Source organism: Pongo abelii, chromosome 3 (genome assembly GCF_028885655.2).
Source record: "Pongo abelii isolate AG06213 chromosome 3, NHGRI_mPonAbe1-v2.0_pri, whole genome shotgun sequence".
NCBI classification, from domain to species: domain Eukaryota; kingdom Metazoa; phylum Chordata; class Mammalia; order Primates; family Hominidae; genus Pongo; species Pongo abelii.
Genome location: NC_071988.2, coordinates 159,302,059 through 159,312,938, shown reverse-complemented (window position 1 = coordinate 159,312,938; position 10,880 = coordinate 159,302,059). Strand labels below are relative to the sequence as shown.

Below are 10,880 nucleotides of genomic sequence, written 5' to 3'. Positions count from 1 at the left end.
GCAGGGTCTGCAAAATATCTCAGGATCTCATCTTATGTTTTAAAATAGTGATGGTATCCCCAAGAGCAATTTGGGGAGGTATAGAATCTTGCACCTTCTAGCTGCATGACTCCTCAACCATAATTTCTAATCTCATGACTCATTTGTTAGTCCTGCAAAGGCGATCTAGACCCTAGGCAGGAATGGGGTTTGTTTTGGGAAAGGGGTGTTAACATCTTTGTTTTAAAAGCTAAACCATAAACTAAGTTCCTCCCGTAATTACTTCAGCCTACGCTCAGGAATGAACAAGGGCAGCTTGGAGGTTAGAAGCAAGATGGAGTCAGTTAGGTCAGATCTCTTTCACTGTAATAATTGCCTCAGTTACAATATTTGCAAAGGCAGTTTTAATGGCAACATTTTTCTAAGCACTTTACATAATTAGCACATTTATTTCCAAAAAGCTCAAGATAAATATTACCCCATTTACAGGTGAAAAAATGGAGGCACAGAGAGAGAAAATGAAACACTGAAGGTCCTTTCAGTAGGGAGGCAGTGGCCTTAAGACTGGAATCTCTGGCAGTCTGGTCCCAGAATATGAATTTTGAACTATTGTGCTATACTGCCTCTTCAAATTGAGGTATTTTGGGTCATCCGTTTAAAAATTTTATACAGGCTGGGCGCCGTGGCTCACGCCTGTAATCCCAGAACTTTGGGGGGCTGAGGTGGGTGGATAACCTGAGGTTAGGATTTCGAGACCAGGCTGACCAACATGGAGAAACCTTGTCTCTACTAAAAATACAAAATTAATGGGGCGTGGTGGTGCATGCCTGCAATCCCAGCTACTTGGGAGGCTGAGGCAGGAGAATCGCTTGAACCCCGGAGGTGGAGGTTGCAGTGAGCCAAGGTTGCGCCATTGCACTCCAGCCTGGGCAACAAGAGAGAAACTCTGTTTCAAAAATAAATAAATAAATAAAATAAAAATTTTATTGATAAAATGTTTAAGGACAGCGACAAGTAAATGGGAGTTGGCTAAGGAATTTATTGTGTGTGGTTTGAATATCCTGGATGACAATTAAAATATGTCTCAAGGTCTTTTCTCAGCAGTAACTCTGGAAATGCGTCTGCTGGAATCCTGGAATTTGGAGACTATGTTGTAGAGAAACAGAGTAGACCTCTGAGGCTTATCTGAGGAAATGTCTTCTAAACAGAAGCTCCTGGAAAGTTATTTCAAATGGAAACATTGAGTTGTCTGTTTTGAGAGAGCTGAGAGAAGCAAGTGGAAGGACTGGAAGACCCAAGAAAGCAAACATGGAGGAATTAGTCAGCATGTATTAGTATCACTGCAATGGGCACAGGTCATGGCTGCCATTGCCAGTAAGAGGAAACTGCTCAGTGATCCTGAAACTGCCTTTGCAAAATTATGACTGAGACAGTGAAAGAGATCTAACCTTACTGACTCCATCTTGGTTCTAATCTTTAAGCTGTCCTTGTTCCTTCCTGGTCGTAGGCTGAACTGACTTTGGGAGGAACTTAGTTTATAGTTTAAAACAAAGCTGATAACAGCCCTTTCCCAGAACAAACCTCCTTCTTACCTGGAGGGCAGACTGCCTTTGTAGGACTAACAAAATAGCCACAAGTTTAGAAATTATGGTTTAGGAGTCATGCGTCTGGAGGCTACAAGAATCTGGCCCTCTCTAAACTGCTCCTAAGATCAGTGCTTGAGATATTTTGCAGACTCTGCACTTGATGGATCAGCTGGCACCACCTAGATGGATAAACTAGATCATCTGATCTTGCAGCCCCCACTTAGGAACTGACTCAACACAAGAGGACAGCTTCAACTTCCCATGATTTCATCTCCTACCTAACAAATCAGCACTTTTGGCTCACTGGCATCCCCCTACCCACCAAGTTGTCCCTAAAAACTCTGATCCCCGAATGCTCAGGGAGACTGATTTGGGTAATAATAAAACTCTGGTCTCTTGCACAGCCGGCTCTGAGTGATTTACTCTTTCTCTATTGCAATTCCCCTGTCTTGATAAATCAGCTTTGTCTAGGCAGTGGGCAAGGTGAACCCATTGGGCGGTCACAATCTCACTTAGTTCAGGGTTTTTAAGGTGTACTCTGATGTCTCCTTCATGTCTGGAAGTCCTGAGGCATAGTGCAATATATGGACAGGGAAGCAAATTGAGAAAAGCAGAGAGCAATATAATGGAAGGTTATATAGAGGGCAAGGAAGACTTTGCAAAGTCAGCAAGAGCAGGAGCAGGAGCTGTAGCTTTTACAGACAATGTTGCAATTCCTCTTTACAGTAGATAAAATAATAAAACAGAAAGAGGGGAGACCCCTTTGGTTAGTTATCCTGAAGAAACAGGGAATCCAAGAAAATGATACATGGCCCATAATACAGAAAGATAACAAAAAGGAAAGACATAGAAATAGTAGTGTTGGGCATGGCTCCAGGAAAATCAGTAAACTAGATAAACCAAAAATAAAATGATAATCCCCCAACTGACTGAAGGGACTCCTTTCTCTTGCCAAAGGGAATCCCCCAAAAAACTGAAAAACTAGTTCAGGCCATAGCAGGAAATGGGAGTAAGACAAGCCTCATTAAGCCCCCTCCCTTTGGGGTTTCTGCACAACTGACCAGGATTAACATTAAAATAGAGAACATAAAACTGACAAAACAGACTCTATAGCAATAAAATACCAAATTCCAACCTGACACTGGTATAGTATCACATGACCCTGAAGGAAATCAAGGCATTTTACCCCAAAAAGTATTTAATTGAGGGGCCTGACAAGATATCTCTTGTTGGGGAAATTTGCATTCTGTGGAGAATCTCCTTCCCTTTTTAAGTCTTTCTGGATTCAGACCTTAAAAATCTGACACATTTTAAGGTCTGAAAAGAGACATTTACCGTCTACTCTCTCTGAAGGTTACTACTTAGAGGCTTCATCTACATAGCAAGAAACTTGGCTTCCACAACTCCCGTTAACTTAAGTATTTCTTTCTGGTGACTTCAACTTTAGGCAAAGCTTAACTCTTTCAAGACAATCAGAAAATCTTTGAAATCCACCTAAGACCTGTAAGCACTCCCTCTACCATCTCTCGGCTTCAAGATGCCCCACCTTTCCAAGCCAAACCAATGAATACCTTATATGTTTTATACCTTTACCTACAACTTCTGTCTCCCTAAAAATATACAAAACCAAGTTTTAGCCTGGCCACCTTGGGCACATGTTCTCAGGACCTCTTGAGACTGTATCCCAGGCCATGAGTACTCATATTTGGCTCAGAATAAACCTCTTTAAATATTTTACAGAGTTGGCTTTTTATTTCAACACTTTTACTTTTGTGTTTAATTTTATTTTGTTTTTAGCTATTTGGATTTTGTTTATGTGTGCCCAAACTGTTTTAGTTAATTTAAACACTGATTACTAACAGATATATATTTAATAACCTCAAGTAAACACACTGAACCTGGAATAGCCACTGAGGATTTTAGGAAAGCATTTAGCATATGCTCTCTTAGCACATGACTAGGGAGGGACTTACATACAATGGGAAATGGGTACATAAATTCAAACTGTGCTTCAGTAGAGAGTATTTGTAAGCTTGGCTTTTAATACCATTGCCAGAATGATTAATTCTATGAAGACTGCAATGTACTAAGGTATTTCTAATCTATACCTTTTCCCTCTCCCTCTTTCTCTATTATATTTCTAGAAACGTGGCTTTATGTAGAGATTGCAAGAGTTTTTGTTTGTTTCATTTATTTGATTTTTTTCCTATTTTAACTGAAGACATATTTATAGTATTTGCTCAGAGGGTATTCATTTGAATTATCACTGAAAATGTTGCCATCAGAGACAGGAAAACATTGGAGAATGATTCAGTACAACATACCCTTTTGTCTAATAAGAATTTGCTTCTACGTGACTCTTAGGTTTGTTGCTCAAAGAGATCAGCAGCATGTTCAATTATTCATGCTTTCTAATTAAGCCCTGCTGATTGTGCCTAAATGGAAACTTTACTTTGGAGAGAATGTGTTCTTAATGTTTTTCAATATAACAATTTGTCAGACCGTGACATAAGTCTCTTTAGGATCCTTAGGAACCTGTTTGTTTGGTTTAGAACTCACATATAGCTATTAGCCATCATGTTGAAGGTCCTTAACTTGTTTATTTCATGTCTTGTTTAAAGATGATGTCTGATATTTTGCTAATGTCTGTATTGGAAATATTGAAAAATTCCAAAGACCATTCTGTTGCTATGCAGTTATTTAGCACTTGCAGCATGGAACACTAAAATGACCTTAATTTCAAATCCAAATAAAGTAATTTTGAATATCATATATATATATTGAATATATTGAATTGAATATCATATATATGATATATGTATAGATATATATCATATATGATATATATATGATATATATATGACATATATATATATACTTGCCTCTTCTTTTTGGTTTGTGTGGATGAAAAGTGCCTATACATTAAATCTGGGCAGCTTTCATTACTTTTGACAATATTCACCCTCTAATCAAAGGAATGTTTGATTTTAAACATGACTCTTTCCCCATTATGTCTTTCCATTAAACTCCCCTGAGGTAAACCTTCCAAAAGCTTAATCAATGTATGATTCCTCAAAACACTGAAATTTAGATTATTTTAGCCACATGCTCTCAAATTAAAATGACTATAAGCATTTTTAATAATTCCATTTTTATCTTTCCTTAATTTTATGATCTTAGTACATTTCCTTTTTCACATATTTAATAGGTAAAAAATATCAAGTGAATATGTTAAATTATAAAGATCTCTTTAAAGTCTTTTCATTTCTTGCAAATGATCCACTGATAAGATAGAAATGAATATTCTAGTTAGTGTGAACAATAAAACAGTGACAATAGGATAAAGTTCTGACTCACCTATTTTGGCTAATAATATTAATCAGATTACATAGAGAAATTGTCACTCTATTATTTCATGAAAAGATGCCCCAGGTTTACTACCTTCAAAAAGTAAATTATCTTTTATAGACTGTTTCTGATATTGGTGAAAAATATTTTTTCATATTTTCTCCTATAGAATTTACAGAGATTAAAGATATAACTTGAATAAAATAATATCTCGATTAAAATAAAACTTGTATCTTTATTTGATATATAAATACATATTAAGATTACTATAAACTCAAATTTATATTTTTATTAGTAGGTATAACATTGGGCCTTGAATTAGAATAGCAAAAAGCTATTTAGGAATTACTTGAATTTTATCAAAGCTTGGAACTAAAATTTAAGACAGTTTAAATATTTTTAATATACCCTTTTTCTAGATAATTTAATGTTTAATTAAAAAAACCTTATCATTTCACTTATTGTGATAGAAATACAGTGTGAAAAGAACAACTTCAAGCTTTTGTAAAATTTTTATACCTGACCTTAACCAGTTTAACATGTGTTTGTAAATAATTATTATATACCATATATTAAGAAAGGATTTCAGATAATGTTATGTATGCAAATAACTAAATACTAGAATAAAATAAAATATGGGAACATATAACATTCTAATGGAAAATTTAGTTTTAAGAAAAAGACAAGATAGATCTTCTGATAACGTATTTATCTCATACTCCATATCATAACAACAATGACCATTTGATTAACTTCTTTAAATTAGTCCTTGGATAGCACATCATACCAACTGAGTAAGAACTGACTCCCTAAATGCTGTGTTGACAAAAAACTTAGTTGGAGCGGAACCATTTTTTATATATATATATATTTTTTTTTTTCAAATGAAAATTTATTACTATGGTGTCTTCACCATTAAAATTTATGATCTTGGTCTTTCCTTCTTGCCTTTGTATAGGGCCAAAAGAGAGACATTGGCTACTTTGACAACCTTAAAGCAGACTCCAGGAATGTTACCAACAGCATGACTTTTTCGACCAAATCCAGCAACCAGAGCTTCATCGTCTTCCTCACCATCACTGGGTACAAAGGCTCTGATTTTCTTACCATTCTTGATGCACAGGACCCTGACACACTTCCTAGTGGCAGAATTTGGCTGTTTGGCTTCAACTCCTACTTTTTCCAGCATCATTCCTTTTACAGGAGAAGCACCTCCAAAAGGGTTGGCCTTCAGGGCTTTGCCTAAATGGGCTCTCTTGGTGTTTATCATGCCACTTCTGGTCTTTTCAGTGACTACGGAGCTTCCTAGCAGTACAAAGTACACGACACCTGCCCATCCTGCCAGTGCCAAGGGCCTGAGCGAAAGAGAGACTTTTAAACTTTCTAGAAATTATTTATTCATTAAGAGCACGTTGTGTTTTGGATGATTCTGAAGTGGATAAAACACTTTACTGTAGAAATACTTTAATGCTAATAGAATTATCATCTACCCTTGAATTTGGGTTTTATTTTATTTTATATTGCCAACCTGTTTATGAACAATATTAAGAGTGACTTACATAGGGCTACATGATGACAATTGTTCACCCATTATAGGATGTCTATGGGTAATTAAATATCTAGAATTTAATTTGAACGTGGATTCTGTTTATAATATTTGTTTGTATTATTGCAGGTGGAGAGATTTACAAAACAGTTTTCTGAGTTCTCTTACTTTGTCACATAGATTTTGCTAAGGCTCTGCAATTTTTGTGGAATGCACTACTGTTGCATTTTCTGTTAAAAAGTACTTTGAATAGTTTTCAGGAAGTTATTGTAAGGAAAAAGTTAGGCCAGTATTTTTACCTTTTGTAATCTTCAAACTAGCATTAAAATAGACTGTTTCTACAAAAATATAATATAGAGGAAAAAAGAAATAAATCCTTTATTTATATTTTCCTTAAACCAAGTAACTCTGGAAAATATGTATTATTATCTCCAACGTACAGATGAAGAATCAGAAAAATAGAAATAGTCTGAGTCACACAGGTAGAAGGTAAAAAGCTTGGATCTTCCTAGTCCAAATTCATTGTGTCTTAGCCAACTCTCAAATCTATATGACACTCCCATTCCTACACTGAAAGAACTTTCCCTGGAGGAAAAGTTCTAGAGTCTTAAAGACATGGAAGAAATATGTACTACTCATGAATGCAACCTTGTTTTTCTCCATCTATACGTTCTTTGAAATATGTAACTCATCGGTGAGTTTGGTTAGATTTGAAGCACTCCAGTGTCCATCAGTAAAGTTTCCTCCTTTTCAAAACTTGTTCCCCTGCTGGTTTCTAAATACTCTTTCTTGGTTTTCTTTCCACTACTCTGTGCCATCAAATCTGTCTTATAGGCCGGGTGTGGTAGCTCATGCCTGTAATCCCAGCACTTTGGGAGGCCAAGGCAGGTGGATCACTTGAGGTCAGGAGTTCAAGACCAGCCTGGCCAACATGGTGAAACCCCATCTTTACTAAAAATACAAAAATCAGCCAGGCATGGTGGCATGTGCCTGTAGTCCCAGCTACTTGGAAGGCTGAGGCAGGACAATCTCTTGAACCTGGGATGCGGAGGTTGCAGTGAGCCAAGATTGTACCGCTGCACTCCAGCCTGGGTGACAAAGCGAGACTCTGCCAAAAAAAAAAAAAAAAAAAATTCTTTCATAGACCTTGCTTACTAAACTGCCTTTACATTACACAGTTATTTCTCAGGGTGCCCTTCTTAAACTTCCTATTTAATTAGATATATTCTGCTTGGGTTATCTTGCTAACTACAATGAGAGATTCAAAATGCCTATTGCTAACTCAGACTTTTTCTTCCAACCTCCAGACTAACATTCTAATTCATCTTGCATGTAAAAAATGCCATGTCAAAAAACAAAAGTAATCATATCCCTCATGTTACCCTAGGCTGTTGTGTTTCCTACGTAATAAACATACAACCATGTGCTCAGTGCCAAGTCATAAATCTTAAAATATTTTTCCCTTTGTCCTCCTCTATTTATTAATTACAGGTAATTAATTATTTTATTATGCAAACATTATACAGTTTTTTTATGTGTTCTATGACATGCAGAGAACAATTGTTTTCTGCACTGAGGATACAGTAGTAACACTTCATGCATTCCTGGAGATTTTGCTCTAGGTGATGAGAGAGATATTAAACAATCAAAAAACAAACAAAATAAAACAAAAACCAAAACCATGAAAATCCAGCTATATTACGAGCTTAGAAAGAGAGGTATTTAATTCTAGGAACACATTTAATGGAATGTTTAGCTTAATCAGGGAAATCAGGAAAGACTTTTCAGAGGAAGGAAAACTTGAGGAGATTGAAGTACAATCATTGAGTTAACTGGTTTATAAGGTGAAAAGGGAGAGTTCCAGGTGGGGCATTGCAAGTGTAAAGCCTGTCAGGCCAGATAAAGCACAGTGAGAACAGCTCAAAGGACTGATTTGCTGGAAGAAAATTAGACTGGGGAAGCGTGATAACAGATGAGATGCAAAATGAAGCGGAACACACATGGCCTCATAGAACTGCTAATGGTTCTGTGAGAAATGGTGAACTATTTGAGTTTCTTTTTTATAATCTACATGTTTTAAAAAGTTCTCATAGTTAATGAATCCTTTTATTTAGTTAACAAATCATATCTCCATTCCCCCTTTTTTTTTTTTTTTTTTAAATTGAGACAGAGTCTCACTCTGTCTCCCAGGCTGGAGTGCAGTAACTCAAATGCTCACTGCAACCTCTGCCTCCCAGGTTCAAGCGATTCTCATGTCTCAGCCTCCCAAGTAGCTGGGACTACAGGCACCTCCCACCATGCCCAGTTAATTTTTGTATTTTTAGCAGAGACAGGGTTTCTTCTTGTTGGACAGGCTGGCCTTGAACACCTGACCTCAGGTGATCTGCCCCACTTGGCCTCCTGAAGTTCTGGGATTACAGGCGTGAGCCACTGCACCTTTCTCTTTGCTTAAAATGTTCCTCAGTCATGTTGCACTTGGGCTAGCTCCTATCCAGGACCACTGAGTTGCCAACTGCACTGAGGCTCCTTTCCTTATCTTCCAGTCTGACTTAAGTAGAAGTCTTAGCTTCCTTTTGGGTATACCTTTACACTAATGTCTTTATACTACATTGTTTGCTTTTAAAAGTCTTAAGTAAACTCTTTGAGGGCGGCAACTATGTTTTCTTTGCATCCTTCTTTATTAGCATAGTGCTGAGGATGTATGTTATAAAACAGATGTCTGTTAAATAAATAAACAAATACAAGGAACCAAATCAGAACTAACAGCAGATGAAGTAGGGCAAAGTTTCATTCTTGCAATGTAGTGACAGTGGATGACAAATGGCTACAGCAAAAGGAAAATCTTCTGAGGAAAGTGTGCAGGTTTGCATATGGCTGGATGTATTGGCGAAAGATTCCAGGAGTAGGTATTATTTCAGATGGGCTTATAATTACCATCATCAATATTTCTACAGCACAAAGATGGATATTACAAGTTGAACTGGGAAGTTCAAGGCCATATATACCCAGGAAACAAAGTCCCTATCAGTTTATATGGGTACAGGTAGGGCTTTTACTAGGCTCAGAATTATGTGTGTTAGTGTGTGAGTAAGTATGAGGCTTTGAGGGATTTGAGCATGAGACTTTCATGAATATTGATGTTTCAAAAAGATCCAACAGACAGCTTGATGTGAGGATTAACTTTAGAAGAGTCCGGAGATAACAAGACCAGTAGGAATTCTTATAACAATACTTTAGGCCAGAGGATGACAAATGTTTTCTGTGAGAGGCTAGATAGTAAACATTTTGGGCTTTGTGGGCATGTGGTCTTTGTTACAACTACTCAACTGTATTGTTGAAGAGTAAAAGCACCATAGATGATATGCAAATGGACAAGCATGGCTGTGTACCAATAAAACATTATTTATAAGACAGGTGGCAGGCCTGATTTTACTTGGCCATAATTTGCTAGGTGAAAGTTAATACAAGTCTAAACTGGACTGATAGCAGTGAAAATGGAAAAGAAGGGATATCTGTAAGAAAATCATAGAAGTGGAATATATAGCACTGATTTCTTATTATGTGAGTGGCAAAAAAAAAAAAAAAAAAGAAAAAGCAGTTAAAAATCACACCAAGATTTGAAACCCAGTGACTGGGAGGCTGATGGTGCCATCAAGAGTAATAGGCATGTTAAGAAAGATGCTGTTTTGGGAGTGAAGATGATTATGTATGTAATAGAGAATCCAGTTAACAGAAAAAAGCTGTGTAGTACTAGGAGCAGTTCATTAAGCTATGAATAATATCGAAAACACCAAAGCCTGTACCACATGGCGATGAGTTTTTACAAATTTTTTTCCAACTTTTCAATGTTTACATTGTAAATAATGAAGAGGTATATGAGTTTTTGTTAATATTTTAGCATGCTCAATATGGTCTTATTAGCGTTCTATACAGAATGCATTGCTCTTTCACCCATCCATATGTGATATAAAACAAAGTGGGCTATTATAAAAAGCATTTATTTCAGAAAATAGTAACCTGTTTCTTGCTATAAATAAGTCTATAATATATGGCGCTTGACAAATCGAACTGTATTCTTTTTTCTTTATTCAAATGTCAAGAGGATTTAATTTTGATTTTAGGCAGTCAAACTGAAATAAGATTAACTATAAACTATTTTTCTCCATTTATTTTTCTGGACAAGCACCTTTACTGTGCATTTCAATTAGAAACATACTTGTCAGGTGGTAAGGAAAAAGGAATAGATGAGTCAGCAATGGAATAGGACAGGCTTCTTACCAAGTCTGCTTCCTGAAAAAAACAATGATTTGGACATGAATTATTCAAAGCCACACTGAAACTAGTCAGCAACATTGAAATAGTGTTCAATACACCTGAAACCTGTTTAGGGGAATTATTTTAACTTCTACTTCTTAAATATC

At 36.4% G+C, this 10,880-nt stretch overlaps 1 pseudogene; it reads right to left on the bottom strand.

The window, feature by feature from the left end:
* Positions 1-5,803: 5,803 nt before the first annotated feature.
* On the bottom strand, positions 5,804-6,250 carry LOC112133121 (small ribosomal subunit protein uS12-like; annotated as a pseudogene).
* Positions 6,251-10,880: the final 4,630 nt, after the last annotated feature.